The sequence below is a fragment of the Amphibalanus amphitrite genome, unplaced genomic scaffold, assembly GCF_019059575.1.
Source record: "Amphibalanus amphitrite isolate SeventyFive unplaced genomic scaffold, NRLGWU_Aamphi_draft 000187F_arrow, whole genome shotgun sequence".
NCBI lineage: Eukaryota > Metazoa > Arthropoda > Thecostraca > Balanomorpha > Balanidae > Amphibalanus > Amphibalanus amphitrite.
The window spans coordinates 769,024-783,765 of record NW_024881682.1 but is presented as its reverse complement, the minus strand read 5'-3'; the positions used below and the strand labels follow the sequence as shown (position 1 = coordinate 783,765).

General features: G+C 52.0%; 1 protein-coding gene across 1 annotated transcript in view; it reads right to left on the bottom strand.

Moving 5' to 3' along the window:
* Nucleotides 1–14,472, bottom strand: part of LOC122384354 (potassium voltage-gated channel protein Shab-like) — a 78,002-nt gene extending 63,530 nt beyond the window's left edge. Inside the window, exon 1 of the mRNA XM_043371701.1 lies at nucleotides 14,390–14,472. The gene's annotated coding sequence lies outside the window, so the exon portion shown is untranslated. The remainder of the gene's footprint in view (nucleotides 1–14,389) is intronic.
* Between the last annotated feature and the right edge of the window lie 270 nt (nucleotides 14,473–14,742).

Genomic DNA, 14,742 nt, shown 5'->3' with positions numbered 1-14,742 from the left:
GGAGCGACGGACCGCCTCGGGGCCTGCCCGGCTCGACAGGCCGACGGCCGAGCGGCGCCGCCGTCGAGGGCGGCCGCTCGATACGAACGGGCGCGGCGACACCGACCGACCGTCGGTGACGGCGACACCCCCGCCGCGCCCGAGCGGACGCGGCACGGACACGACCGAGCGACGGCCGTCTGTGGCCGGCAAATGCGGCTAGTGGCGCGTACGCAGATGAGATGGAAGTCATTGGGTCGTTGGGGAAGGACGGATAAAAGGGAGACCAGAGACTCATGGGGTTGGTATAGATCGACGGAGGGAGACTCGGCCAGTAGGGCAAGCATTGATCGAGGGGAGAGACTGGGCCACTAAGGTAAAGACGATGAAGGGGAGATATATTAGCGTAATGGAGGAGAAAGATGAAAGGAGGGGAGAGGGATTAGGGGAGCCGGCAGATGTACGTGGAGCATATTTTCTGGGTAGTTGGCGACTCGTGCAGACAAATGATTGCACAATTAGACTCGTGCAGAAAAATGGTTCCACAATCAGTGGAATGCCACTTTGTGTGACAGTTATCAACAATCGACAGCGCATAAGAAAAGTAAGTGTGCACTGCAATTACTTTAAGAACATATTCTTGTCGTAACTGTATCCATTCTCATCGGAGGGTTCTGTATACATATGCTCTCCCGAGAAGATATCCTCTTCAAGCACGCTCGATTTTCGAATGTCAGCATGCTCGCGCTGACAGTGGCCACCAAACTCGACACTCCGTCACCGAGTGGTGGGCATAGACACTAGTCAGGTCTCGCTGACTGGTGGACATCGGCAGGTCTCGGCCATCGCTCAGTCCGGCGACAGCGACAACCCAAATCTGCCCGACAAATTCTCGGACAACAGGTTACACAGGGTCGCCCGAGCCAGCACAGCGTCTCGGAACTTTGAGCGGGCTCGGAATGGAAGTTGGCGACAAGGTCGAATCTAAAACCAAGACCAGCGTTTTAGCCTCTCAGTCTTTAGAGCCGACGTTCCTTCCACTATCCCATCCCATCCCATTTCATCCCATCACATCCCATCTCGATCCCAGCTGGGCCCTCTAAAATGCACCAGCGCGTGGTGCAATCGCCGCTCGGACTGGCAACAAATGTGCCACCGCGGGCCGGTCCGCCGGCGACGGCGGCCCGTCGATCGAGCGGCTCGGCGCGCCGCCGCCTCCCATTGGTCGACGCCGGCTGACGCTAGCCGCCGCCGCCGTCGCGTCGAACACTGTCTGGGGTCGCGGCCGCAGCGTGGGCTGCTGGCGCGCTGTTCGGCACATTTTACGGCCGTACAACGGGCCTGATTAAGATTGGAGTGCGCAAGGGCGCGCCCTGGTGATAGCGATCGGTGGTCGTCCACAAATTGAGCCGCTGAAAAGAGGTCACCCCGCGGCAATGGCAAGTCTCGGCTGAGAGATTAGGTAACATGGCTGACTTGACAATCATTGTGTGAGGCTTGGTAAGCGCATAAATATTGGCAGACACGAGCATTTTGTAATAACAGCCGAACCTAGACAATTTCAAGCGACATTGTAAACTACCTTCTTCATTTTTTTGCACCGAATATCTGTATCAATTATACAAATATAGACACGAAACACTGGTGTAGGACTCCCATCCCGCATAAGATTCGGTTGAATCCACAATTTGGCCGGCCACAGACGCGGAGTTGGCGTTTTTGTTCGCCCGAAGATGGAGTGCTCGTCGCCCTGGCCCGGATGACAGTCACCGCCCCGGCCTATCCGTCTTCACAGAGGAAAACGCACAGGGAGCTCGGCGAGACCCGCTGGCGGCCGGCAGATTCAGATATATGCGTGCGCCGGTAGGAATCTAACACTGCGAGACAGTGCTGCAATTGAAGGGGAAGCGATGGAAAGATTGGCTATTCCAGCAGACACGAGAGGATGGAAGGTGGATTAGGTGGATACGAGTATAAGTGGCCCCATAATTTTAAGGGAATATGACTAATATTCGTGCATGCTTCCCGCAGGGCTATAAAAGAGAGTTGATATTTTCTGTGGGAGGTTATATGCAATCCCAATGCACCTTTGGCGGCCACCGAAATGTCAGCGATGCTGAACTTTTCCGCGACAAGGCACCTCTCCATGTTTCGACGCCGGTTGAAGAAGAATGTGTTCCGAATGGACGGGGACCCACCCACCAAGAAAACGAATGGCTCGAACCGAGCGCCGATACTTTTGTTCCCCGGGCAGCGGGCGCGGACAAAGAAATCCTTCGAAGGCTGACCTACTTCATGACCACGTTTCTTGTTTTGTGGTTGAAACATGGACATATCGAGTAGAGTTTCTGCCTCCGCAAACTCGCATTCAATCGGAAAGCATGGCAAGAAACAATTCGTTCCTAAGGAACGCTTCAGTTTGTCGCTCTTCTCACACTGCCATCTATGGCGCCAGCTCTACACCTTTTCTACCATCCGTGACGCGCTGTCTCCATTCCTCCCATGCCTCCGCTCGCACGCGCGTGCGTCGCGCCGTCGTGGCTCTGTTGTGAGCGGGCGCGGAGCCGGCCGGAGCGGCCTCTGTTGTTCGGCGGTGAGGCGGACGACGACGCCCCAGGCCCTCCTTACCTCCGCCGTGAAAGGTCAGAAGTCACCCCGGGATCGATGCCGACCGGCAGGGAAAAAATGCCACAAACTCTCTGTGCGACCAAAAGGTTTTCCGTTTACTGAGAACAGCAAGACTGGCGACTTGCTCTCGAGCCGCTTCAAACAAGTTCGGCTAATAATTCAGTCACTCAAATAGTTATCGCCTTAGTTTTGTTTTACAAATGGAAACCGGAACTCCGTTGTGAAGTGACTGAGTTTTTAACTATTTTTCCTTCCGGCGAATGCTGCCATATTTCTGGACGGCTGGAGGGTCGCAGTGCCTGCCTGCTGCCCTCGGGCGATATCTGTGATAGCTGAACTCGGCGCGAGGGCGACAGCAGGACGCGAGCGCCGAGCACACTCAGAGCTCTTTGGAAGTGCTCCGATCAAAAGCAAAGCACGAACTGCAGATATTTTCGTTGGGATGGGAGGGAAGGAAAAATTGTAGAGGAGCAAAAGATTGAAAATAATAAGTCTTGGGCGCTGTTGGGATGCCAGCTTTGAAAGTAGGCCGACAGAGACAAAGCGGCTTCGATTTTGTTTACGGGCTTTGAGAAGTTGCCGGCAACGGTTGGATGGCTTTCTGGGATGCTACGTTATCGGTCAAGTTTATATCAGCTCTCCAGCTATCCTGACGGCTGTGGTTGAAACTGAGATGCAGCATGGGATGAGTTGGGACAGAACTGACATCGTAAATGTGCCATGCATCCAGTAAACATGAGTTATAACATAAAATATCCACCTCTAGAACAACAAATTGTTTCTAATTTCATAGTCCTGCATCAGCGATAGTAGGGAGTTTCAGAGAAGAAAGAGAACTGCAGCTTTCTTTTATAGCTGGGAATGAAATTTTTGTTATATTCGGGTATACTGATTGATTTGGGTGAATATATTTGCAACTATAGCCTTGGGACTTCCCAACATCACTTTCTATCCTACAGTACAGTCACCTTAGTTGATTCCCAAACTTAGCGACATGAGTACCATTTCGTCAGCCAAGGCCAAACGTTTTTTTATAGTTCATTAGCGGTTATTGTAAGGCCATGCTAAAAGCCTTTATCCTTCGCGCACTACCGAAAGTACCGCGGGCTCTTTGTCTTTGTGATCCGTCCATCCGCGCGGGGCCGCTTCAAAACGCACGACACGCAGATCATCACCATATCCAGTCTCTCAACAACCTGTTCAATATCCCGGCGCTACTAACACCGCTCAATTCAGATTCAGCGGCCGGCGCGGCCCATCACACGCAGCCTGGACAGTTTGTCCGTGCTGCCCCGCGGCGCGCGGGCCAGGCTGTCGCTGAGACAGTCCACCCTCCGCGCCGGTGACGGCGGCCGACCCGACCCGACGTCCACTGGATGCGCATTAGGTGGCCCGGACGCCCGCCGGAAAGAACCCACGCTGAGAAGCGCCGGACCCGCCGCGCATCCCATCTATCTAATCTAGGAGAATGGCCGGGCGCGTCTCCTGAGGGCAGGGAGGGGAACTGGTGGCCAGGGATGCAGCGGTCAAATTCCAGATAAAGACGATGGCCAGAATGACCTAAACAAGTTCCGTATCCATTATGTTTTAGAGCACAATTTAGCGGGGAAGGAAGCGTGCCAGGAAATTTGTGAAGAACGAGTTACTTAGTGTTTTCCAGACATAGTTAGTTAAGCATGGCATACAAAGAAAATTTTCATTTGAGAAAATGGCAGTTCCGCCATAAGCTCATGCACCCATCACTGCTAAAAGTGTAGCTATTGCCCTTGTTACACATCATCGGACAAAAACCCTTCACCAAGATGAACTGGCTGAGTTGACTGATGTTCCGAGCATAACGGGTCACTTCTCACGCTTTGGTACCACGTGACCTCAAGGGCGTCTGGTTTTGAACGGCGTCCAAGACTAGCGGGGGTGCGTCATCGCTATGGGCTGTGCCGCCGGCCACCGCCACCCGCCGTCCCGTCTGGATAAACCGTTCGCCACCCACCGACCGCCTCCGTCCGCCCGCTGTCGTTCAGCTTGTTGCACCGAGTCGCCGGCCGCCCGCGTCACCGGGATGTTGTTGATACCGTCCCACTTTTCCTCCACCCTTCATCTGTTTGCCGGTGTCGACTGCGACGACCACGACTCAGACTCCGGCCGGTGGTCGCGTCCACCGCGGTGGTCCGAGCCGAGGGGCGGCGGCGAGGGCGCGCAGGAGCCGGCCGGCGGCTTGGCCGGCTGCCCGGGCCGCTGGCACGCCGGCGCGCGGCCGCTGGCCCCCAGTCGCCTCACGCTCGGTCATGCCTGCCGCTGCGAGCGAGCGAGCCGGGCCGGGTGCCGTCAGCGCTCGCCGGCGCCGATCCATCAGCGAACGAAGCCGGGCTCAACTGGGGCCGCCGCCCGTCTGGGGCGGCGCGAACCGGGCTCCGGGCTTTGTTATAGCGCTGGCAGTGGCGTTATAGGCTGTCTTGCCATTTAATTGATGTTTCATAAGACATGAAACTGTCTTAACCCGCGCCCCGTAGGGGGGGGGGGCCGAAACGACCCCCCTGTCCTTTTCGGTCGATATCTCCTAAACGGCTGGAGATATCGCCACCAAACTTTCAGGACCCCTCCGGGCATCAATTTTACACATTGTGACCAATTTTTTTTTTCAGAGGCTATGATAGGTTGTCCACAAATGACGTCAGAGTGACGTCATGTTCTGTCATTTTCGACCGAAAAAAGACCTTCGCGAGAAGACCTGTCAGGACTACAGCTTTGAAGATACAGAAAAATGATCAAGACATAAAAGGTGTAGAATTGACAGGGCTACAAAACTGCTATCTCGAATTTTTGAAATTTTTTGAGTTTTGACCCCCAAAAATCAAAAAAGCATTTTTTGGATATATTCGCCAAATAATCTAAAAAGTTTTTTGAGTTTCGAAAAAACCGGAATATATGTGATAGTGCCTACCGTCTTCTATCTCCATACCAAAGCTCAGATCGATACCTCGTTTTTTGGCCAAGTTATAGCGAAAAAACTTCAAAAATGATGACGTCAAATTTTCAAACTCATTTTTGGGAGTTTTGACCCCCAAAAATCAAAAAAGCATTTTTTGGATATATTCGCCAAATAATCTAAAAAGTTTTTTGAGTTTCGAAAAAACCGGAATATATGTGATAGTGCCTACCGTCTTCTATCTCCATACCAAAGCTCAGATCGATACCTCGTTTTTTGGCCAAGTTATAGCGAAAAAACTTCAAAAATGATGACGTCAAATTTTCAAACTCAATTTTTGGCAATTCTAGAACTCGTAGAGCAAAACGAAGACCACCATTAGACTCCCCGTGACGAGCTGCATCGAATCGATACCCATTTTAAGCAAAAATATCAACTTTGAAATTTGACCTAATTTGACCTGATCTTGACCTGACCTTCACAAAAACGTGACCTAGGCTGGCCCCAAAGGCTGCCTAACCCACATAATCGCATTTGTCATGTAAAATGGACCATAAAACATGTATCACACGACACATTCATATTGTGACCCCCGGTGACCTGACCTCGCTGTGACCTGACCTGGTATCAGTGACCTCAGATAGCAAAGTATAAGTTTGACGAACAATGTACCATCGATGGTTTTCAATAAATTACCAATTTACTCGCTTTCACAGCACATTTCTTGAATTGCCTGTGAACGGTGAAAATCTGACCTTTGACCTGACCTGTGACGTCATCGGTTTGACCTAGGTCAATGAAATTTGGTCACAAGGTAGTTCCCGGGTGGGGCTATCGAACACCGTTTGAATTTTGAAAATCGGCCGGTAACTTTCTGAGATCTTAGGGGGGGGGCCGAAACGGTCCCCCCCCCCCACGGGTGGTAGGGTCCGCCGGTAGCCCTACGGGGCGCGGGTTAATTATGTGCGTGTTTGGATCTTATTTGTAAATTATCGGACATGGCTTCCCTATAGCGCCCAATGAATGAGCTGTATGGAAAGAACCGTTCGCCCTTATTTGGCGGCTATAGGCTATATGTAGAGCATGCCAATTCTCAGACCCAGCTCCATAAATAAATAAAATTTCGATACCGGCTTCATTTCGATCCGATATCAGCTCCGCTTGGCGCTTCTAGTCATTGTTTTCCAATCCCCGCCGTGCAGTTCAGGCCAGAGTCCATTGTTTCCCTGCGCGTCGCTGATACTGCGCCGCATTACATCTCTGTCGTGCGGTACAGTCTACCATCGCAGGCATCGAACGAGAACTCGCCACCCGTCGGCGACGCGGCGGCGGCTGCAGGTCCTTTGAGCTGCGGCACTACTCGATGCTCATACTGGAGAAGCACAATTTATTTTCTTTTTCTTTTCTTTGTGGCAAGTCGCCTACTAGTGATATAGGTAACTGGTCGTGAACACTATACTGTGATCAGTCTTTGGTCGATGATCGGTGGTCGGAGGTCGGTGGTCGGTGGTCGGTGTTCGGTGGTCGGTCGTTGGTCGATGGTCGTTGGTCGATGGTCGGTGGTCGGTGGTCGGTGGTCGGCGGTCGGTAGTCGGTGGTCTTTGGTCAGAGGTCGGTAGTCGGCGGTCTGTGGACGGTGGTCGGTGTTCGGTCCGTAAGTCGGCGGTCGGTGGTCGGTGTTCGGTCCGTAGGTCGGCGGTCGGTGGTCGTCGGTCGTTTGTCCTTGGTCGGCGGTCGGTGGTCGGTGGTCGGTGTTCGGTCCGGCGGTCTATGGACGGCGGTCGGTGTTCGGTCCGCGGAGTCGGTATGTCGGCAGGTAGGTTCGTTGTTCGGTCGAGGGTCGGTGGCCAGAGGCCAGTGGCCAGTGGTCGGTGGTCGACGGTCGGCGGTCTATGGACGGTGGTCGATGTTCGGTCCGTGGTCGGTGGTCGTTGGACGTTTCTCCTTGTTCGGCGGTCGGTGGTCGGTGGCCGGTGTTCGGTGTTTGGTCCGGCGGTCGGTGGTCGGCGGTCGGTATTCGGTCCGGCGGTCGGTGTTCGGTCCGTTGGTCGTTCGTTCTTGGTCGGCGGTCGGCGGTCCGGTGGTCGCTGGTCGGCGCGGTGGTCGGAGGTCGGTCGGTCCGGCGGTCGGTGGTCGTTGAACGTTTGTCCTTGGTCGGCGGTCGGCGGTCGGTCGGTCCGGTGGTCGGTGGTCGTTGGTCGTTTGTCCTTGGTCGGTGGTCGGTGGTCGGCGCGATAACCGGGCGGCGCGACTGACGGACGGCTGTTTATGTCGGCTCGGTAAACTGTTTGCCGGATGCCGCTCCGTGCCAATTGCATCGCGAATGGGGCGTGACCGACGCTGCACAACCTTGACAATTGGCCAGCATGCAGCCCTGGCAGATTTGGCAAAACACAGACATGAGCTCAGGAAGACCTTGGGCGGATGCGGAACTCGAACTGAAATTGCTCTTGGAATTATTGTCCTTGGAATTATAAAAATAAAACGATGGTTTGATTTTCGTTGCACAAAACCCATAGCCTGAATTTAAATTGTTCGAAATTGATTAGCACCATCGCATCCGCAATTGATGCAGAAAATCGATTAACATCCCTTGATTGGCCGTTTCATGAATGCGAGGCTCTCATATATACCGTTGCATCTGGTCGCTGCATAAACGCAAAGTATAGATAATACATTCGGTTCCGTGAACATTACTGCTCAGAACCACGACCCCGGCACCTCTGCAATCCACCAGATCAGCTGTTTGGGGAGGGGTGGCTCCCGGCCAGGAGATATGTCAGTAGTCCGGTTTAGTGGGGCTGCCCACCACTGGCACTGTCACGGTCACAGCGATTGTTCCTGTGCCATCTTTGTCACAAATACCGCAGCCCCACCATCACCAATGTCACTATTATTACCACAATCACTAGCATGACCGACGTCACCATCGCTAACGCTGTTGCATCTACTGTCCGGTTGCCAAGAACTGGCGGAGCATCTGACTGATATGCGGGCTGATTGCAGTAAGACGGCGACGGCTAGATTCATCAGGGTGTGAATAGTCAGTTAGCAAGTAACCCGTCTGAACGACTGGCAGAAAGTGTCTCCAGTCTCCTTCGATAGATTCTCTTTACCTTAGAGGAGGATCAGTTTACGCTGACTTCCGCATTGCTGATATTTTGCAAACCGAGAAGGTTTTGCCGAATATGCCAAGTCATTGATATATGTAAACAGCTCGGCCGCCGTTTCTGACGTCACAGATGTCCTGATCTTGTCAGCCATCCATCACTGCTGACGGAATTTCACATGACTATCACATGACCGGCGCCTACACATGTCTGAACGGCGGCACGTGGCGCTCTCACGGCTGACCGGGCGGCCGGCGTTTCTGGCGAACTCATTATCAGCGGCGCCGGTTAGTCGTCAGCTGTGGACCTACCGGACGATCTGTGGCGCTCCACAGCCGGCGCGACGCGGCTAATTGAGCGCACTTGCGCCTCCGGTACTGACCCAGAGCCGAGTGGCCGCCGGCGCCCCAGCTGGTCGATATGTGATTATCACCAGTCCGCTGCGATTGCGGAGCGCCGCTGGAGGGTCAGAGCCAGGCGCTTTGGACTCATCAACGAAGTTAGTTACTAATTCCTCACTCCTCAGCTATGGGTAACATGTAATTATTCCTGAAAATGTGAGACCATTCCGAACAATTTCAAGTTCAACATAAGACGCCAAACTACCACTAGGATTGTTTTCAGTACATCGTACTGAAGACCGACAAGGCAACTAAGCCAGCAATCCGTACATGCACCATATATTTAGCCACCATAAATCTTGACCACGTTAGTGAGAAGGTGTGTATAATAAAGGAGGTCGAACGCCTCGATTTATAGCACAATGACATTGTACAATTGTGTGGCTATCAAATGACGTGCGCCCCGTGGCTAGACCGCGCCGTGCACAGGCTCGAAACCATGCACCCCGTGGCGAGCGCCACGTGTCCCATGAGCCACGCGGCCGGGACACGTCAGTGTGTGGTCTGTTGGCAAGACAACAGCCTTCACCCGCGCCATCCAAAGGCCGACTAACATTTGTGACCTGCGTCCTGCTGAGGTAATGGCAAACAGCTAGAGAAACTAATGTAAAAAGGGTTCCCTCTGGCCATGACTACCGAAGACGGCCAACAGCGTTCCCCTAAAATGGCTGTAAGCAAGTTTACGAATATTTTCTGCGATGTAGTACTTCTTCTTCTTGTTGACCAGAAAAGAAGGTGTTAGTGTTGTCAGGCCGTTCCGATATGTAATGCATTGTGCGTGAGAACCTCTCCTGGAAATAGTGAGAAACGTGAGAACTTTGCGCTGCACAAGTGATTAAATTGCAGCATGGGCATGTTAGCAGGCCACACTTTTGTAAAGTCACTGGACTTTGTCTATAAATTTTAGTCTCCCACACACATCGAACAAACCTTCAAGGGATACAAATTATGTGTTGACTGTACAAATTATGTGTTGACATGCCAGAGTAGAATTTATTTGTTCTAGATTTTAGTCACAAATCTTTTACCAAAAACACCCAAAGTAAAAATCATGGGATGGGACTGTTCCAACCACTACCCTCCAAGCTCAAGTGCCAATCTAGCGAGCTTTCAGTTAAAACAAAAGGAAAAAAAGAATATCTATCTGGCGCGACCTGCAGTGGAGCAGCTGTTTAGCTGACGCCTCCCAAGGGGACATCGCTGCACGTGCCAGGACCGTGACCACGAAGGGTGCCACTGGCGACACCATGGGAGCGTCGTAGGTGTTACATTGACACTCTCCAAATGTCTCATTATACACTACAGTGCTCGACAAAGAAGGGGGGCCGGGGGGGGGGCGAAAGGCGAGGGCGTACTGTGGTACTCGCCATAGGACTGGATGGGTCTGTCTGGCACTGTGGCCTGTGGGTCGAGTCGGGTTAGATAGGGGATAAAATGGGGACCGGGACGGGTTTCTGATATATATGTAGAAGTGAAACTGTATGACTGGAAATGTAAATGAATGGTCACCAAGACAGTAAAGCCGTGACTCCTTGATTAGACGGTGGTATCACGAAATGAGCGACAGAAAATTCAAGAAAAAAATTGCCGGACCGTTAAAACTATTGTTATAAGCATTTGCCTCTTCATATCAAACTTCAATTGTAAACTAAAAGTTTGCTCAACACGAAACCCATTTAAGCATTGTGGACCATTTTTTCAATAACCCATTTATTTTCAGTGGCGGATCCAGGGGGGGGGGGCAAAATGGGCATTTGCCCCTCCCAAACGGCATAATTTTAACATTACGCCTATGGACAAGGTATAGAAAGAATCGATAAATTGTTATGGTTTGACCCCCCCCCAAAAAAAAAACTCTGAGCTGGATCCGCCACTGTTTATTTTAGACGGCTTGCTGCTATGCAACCTGGCTTGAAACATCTGACTAGGCAGATTATGATGCAATGCAGCCAGTCACTAATCCAGCTCAAACCGGGAAACACTCAATCCAAACTGAAGCATTTCCGTGCTGGAAACGGCGCCCGCTCCCGTTCTCCCGGTATTTTCTCTACCGCGGCGCTATAAGCGGTGGGCAGCCAGCGAGTGAAGCGATTTATCAGCCAGGGACTGCCATTTAGATTACGTGCTCTGCATGTTCGGCGCGCCACAAACGCGGCAGTCGCCCCACCAACGACGCGCGCCGCTCACCAGATGGTTTATGTCACTGGGACAGAAATTCGCCAGTGGAGGCATGTGTAACGTGTGCTGGAGCGGCTGGGGCCGAATGTGACTCAAATATGGATAAATATGTATATTTATAAACCTTGTACCGGCTATGGAATTACAATAGCTACATATTCAGGTTTCAGTGCATCCAATCTTCCAGACCAATTTACGGGTTTCCACACACTAATGCATTGGTACCTAGGTATTGGTGGGCCGTAGCTTGTGAAGGATTATTTCCTGTACTGAAGGACAATTTTTGAAGAAAAATATAACGTCTGCCGCCTGAGCCATTGAGGTCAACGAAAAAAGTGGGACACGGCTGATATTCATGGACAAGGCCGGTTGCGAAATAGAATCAACCAAACTACAGCGATAAATTCCACTGCACAAAAACGCGCAGCAAACCGCCGCCATTTACTTGCGCTGATATCCTACGATCTTTTTCTATTTCTCAAACCGTCTTCCAGACTCGGTTCGTCTGACGATGGTAGGTCTGTCGATCCAGTTTTATGACGCCAGCCGGCCGCTGCCAGCCGCGGCCTGCAGACGGACAACACTGGTACGTGCATTCACTGATCAATAGCAGCGCCACAGAGCCGGTGACGTCACTGGTCGCCGGTGAACTGCTGACGTCACTGGGCCGGCGCCCCGGGAGCCGGCAGGGGCTCACCGCGGGGAAGTCGTCCCTGGTAATGTCGCACGGCCGTCTGGAGGCGTGAAAAGGTCGCCCGACGGAGGCGGCAGTCGGCCTGCGGCCAGGTTGCAGCCGCGAATGTGGCAGAATAGCTGGGCGGATGTTTAAAGGGCAGCAAAGGATGTGTTCTAAATCGGACAGGGACATTTGGGTGCCTCTGTCAGAGGGAGGGGAGGAGGTGGGGCAAGGGTATTATGGAATCACATTTTATCCAAAGCATATAATTTGTTGCAGCTGAAGTGCTTTGTTCTTCCAAGTTACTGGGAAAAGTTCGCGTAGCAACCGCGCTCCAACACATATTAAAAGGAGAAATGCTTATCACATTCCCCACATTTCCAATAATTGAAGGAGGTACGGGAGCACGACCTTAATGGGACCATGCGGAAAAATAATAAGCATTGATGAGGGCCGGTTTCTACCACAGTGCGTAATTCCTAGCCTGTTTCACCCTCGGGGTCCAGCATGCGTCTATTTTCGGCAGCTCGCTGAGATCAATTTGTTCATTAATTATCTCATCTTTGGCATGCTTAAGGTCAGCGAATTTATAACTCAGCAGCATCGATCTGGCTGCATCTGGTGGACGTGGTGTCTGCAATCTAGCGCTCTAATAACGTCAGGTGGGACGCGTGTTTGACGCCAGTGGATCATCTGAACCACTCTGATATTGACCTTCGACTACCGGCGATCTATACTACACATAGTTCATGGACTGAGAGCTCTCGAGCGATGCATACGATAAGATACGGCCGTCAGCCCGCGCCTCATTTGTAAAAGACATCCAGAAGGAAGCGCACAAGCAAATCCTGATTTGTACGCAGTCAAGATATTTGGTAGCTTGGTTCATTCAGTTATGAATATGCCGTTAGGAAATACACGCATCTTAAACTTAACCAAAGCTATTAGCAATCATAACACATTTAGAGCTTAACTTTAGGGAACGAGGAGTATACCAGAATGAAGTCATTAAAACGGCATGTTGATGCGAACATAACGACACACATGTCAATGCACTTGCTCGACAAGGATATCTCGTTCAAGACCCAGCGCTATCAGACATGTTATGTGAACTGAATTCATCAGAAAATCCAAACAAATGGCGATATCCTTTACAGTGAAACCGAGGACGATGTCAGTAAAGCGTGATATATTTTTGGCTCGTCAAATAGATCCAGCCGGTTGCCAATCGAGGAAAGGGGTTTTCTCGAGCAGTGAACACTTTGCCTCATTGATTGGTGCAGAGTTACGTCAAAACAATGAGCACGGCACCCCAGCATGGTCGGGTGAAAGTGGTAGGTGTCAAGCATGGAATGGAGCGAGGAAATACCTACTTTGTTCTGATTGCTACAAAAATGCCAAGTTGGATTAAGTGCGTATTCATTAAATATCTATCATGAAATATACACAAAACATCAGGTATCGTAACAGTTACAGGCAATGGCTTTATTGTTACCGGACTCATAGGCCCAAATTTGTTTAGACAAAGTCGATCGCAAGACTTCAGGATACCGCCCTCATACGTTTATGTCACGTTGTTTGCTATTTCCCAAGCATTGTTTTCGCCTTTTCCTTTGTCCCATGTGCCGAACTTTTGATCTTTGGCAAAGCGAACATGATCGAAATAATTAAGTTATGCAACACTCGTGTCACGAGTTCATTGGGGTTTAAGATGACAATATTAGCTGTTGAGCAATACTGTTGATGTGAAATGTTTCGATAGGACATTGGTAAGTGGACCATCAAAGCCTTTGTGCATGACCATTCTTGTAAATAAGCGTTTTTCTTGTAAACGGCAAAAAGTTTGGGGTTTTTACCATAATACATATATGAGTCTTTGGCTGATCAAATAATTAGTAAGTATGTGTAGGTAATCGACATAACCTGACTTCCATTTGACTCCAGCAATTTAACCATTTCAGTTATCCAACTAAAGAGCAGGAAAAAATTAAAAATAAGGTTTCCCTTGCGTACTCGACACATTCCTCCCTCCTTCGCCGCGCACATCGCCGCATAGCACGCGATCAATACACTCGGTACGGCGCCGCCAGTGATATTAGGTCGCGCTGGTATGCAAGCCTAATCCGCACTGTTTATATTCGCTCTGCGCCGTGCCCGCTAGATTCCAAGGCAACCAAGTAGCCCATCGGGTAAACAAATACGCCGACCGCGGCTCCGAAATAGCCCAGTCTCAGGACGGGACAGGCGGCGCCGCGGTGGCGCGCGGAAGTCATCAGTATGACTTCATCGTGCGTGTGAACGACACCCTGGCTCCCCGCGAGGGACGACGGGTTGTTAACACGCTTCCAGGGATCACCGGCCGGTATAATGGGCCGCCTGTAGCTCGACACGGTCGGCCGCGGCCGCTGGCGCCGGTCCCACCAGCCGGGAGTGTCAGAGGGGTCCCGGGGTGCCGAGAAGGGCGCCGAGAGACCGGCGACGCCGGACTGACCTGGTCTCGGCGGTCGGCAGCAGGGCTAGCGCGGCCTCCATCCTGACATGGCACTCCCGTCGGCCGTCTCGACACTGAGCCGGCTCGGAGGAGCTGAGCTCCAGCAGTCGATCGTCGGGCGACGGTCCGCCGGCCGCGGCTGAGACTGCCACCTGGCGGATGGTGGTAAACTGCGAGTGTCCGCGCCGGCCGCAGCGGGTGGCAGGGTGCCACCGGTACCTCTCCGGCGCCCTCTGGGACGGCCGAACTGACCTCTTGACGCCACCGTAGCTGCACCGCCCGAGGTGGCGGCAGCAGACGAGCCTGACTTTAGCAGAGGGCGGGCAAGGGTCAGCCGTGGCAGCGTGGCTCGC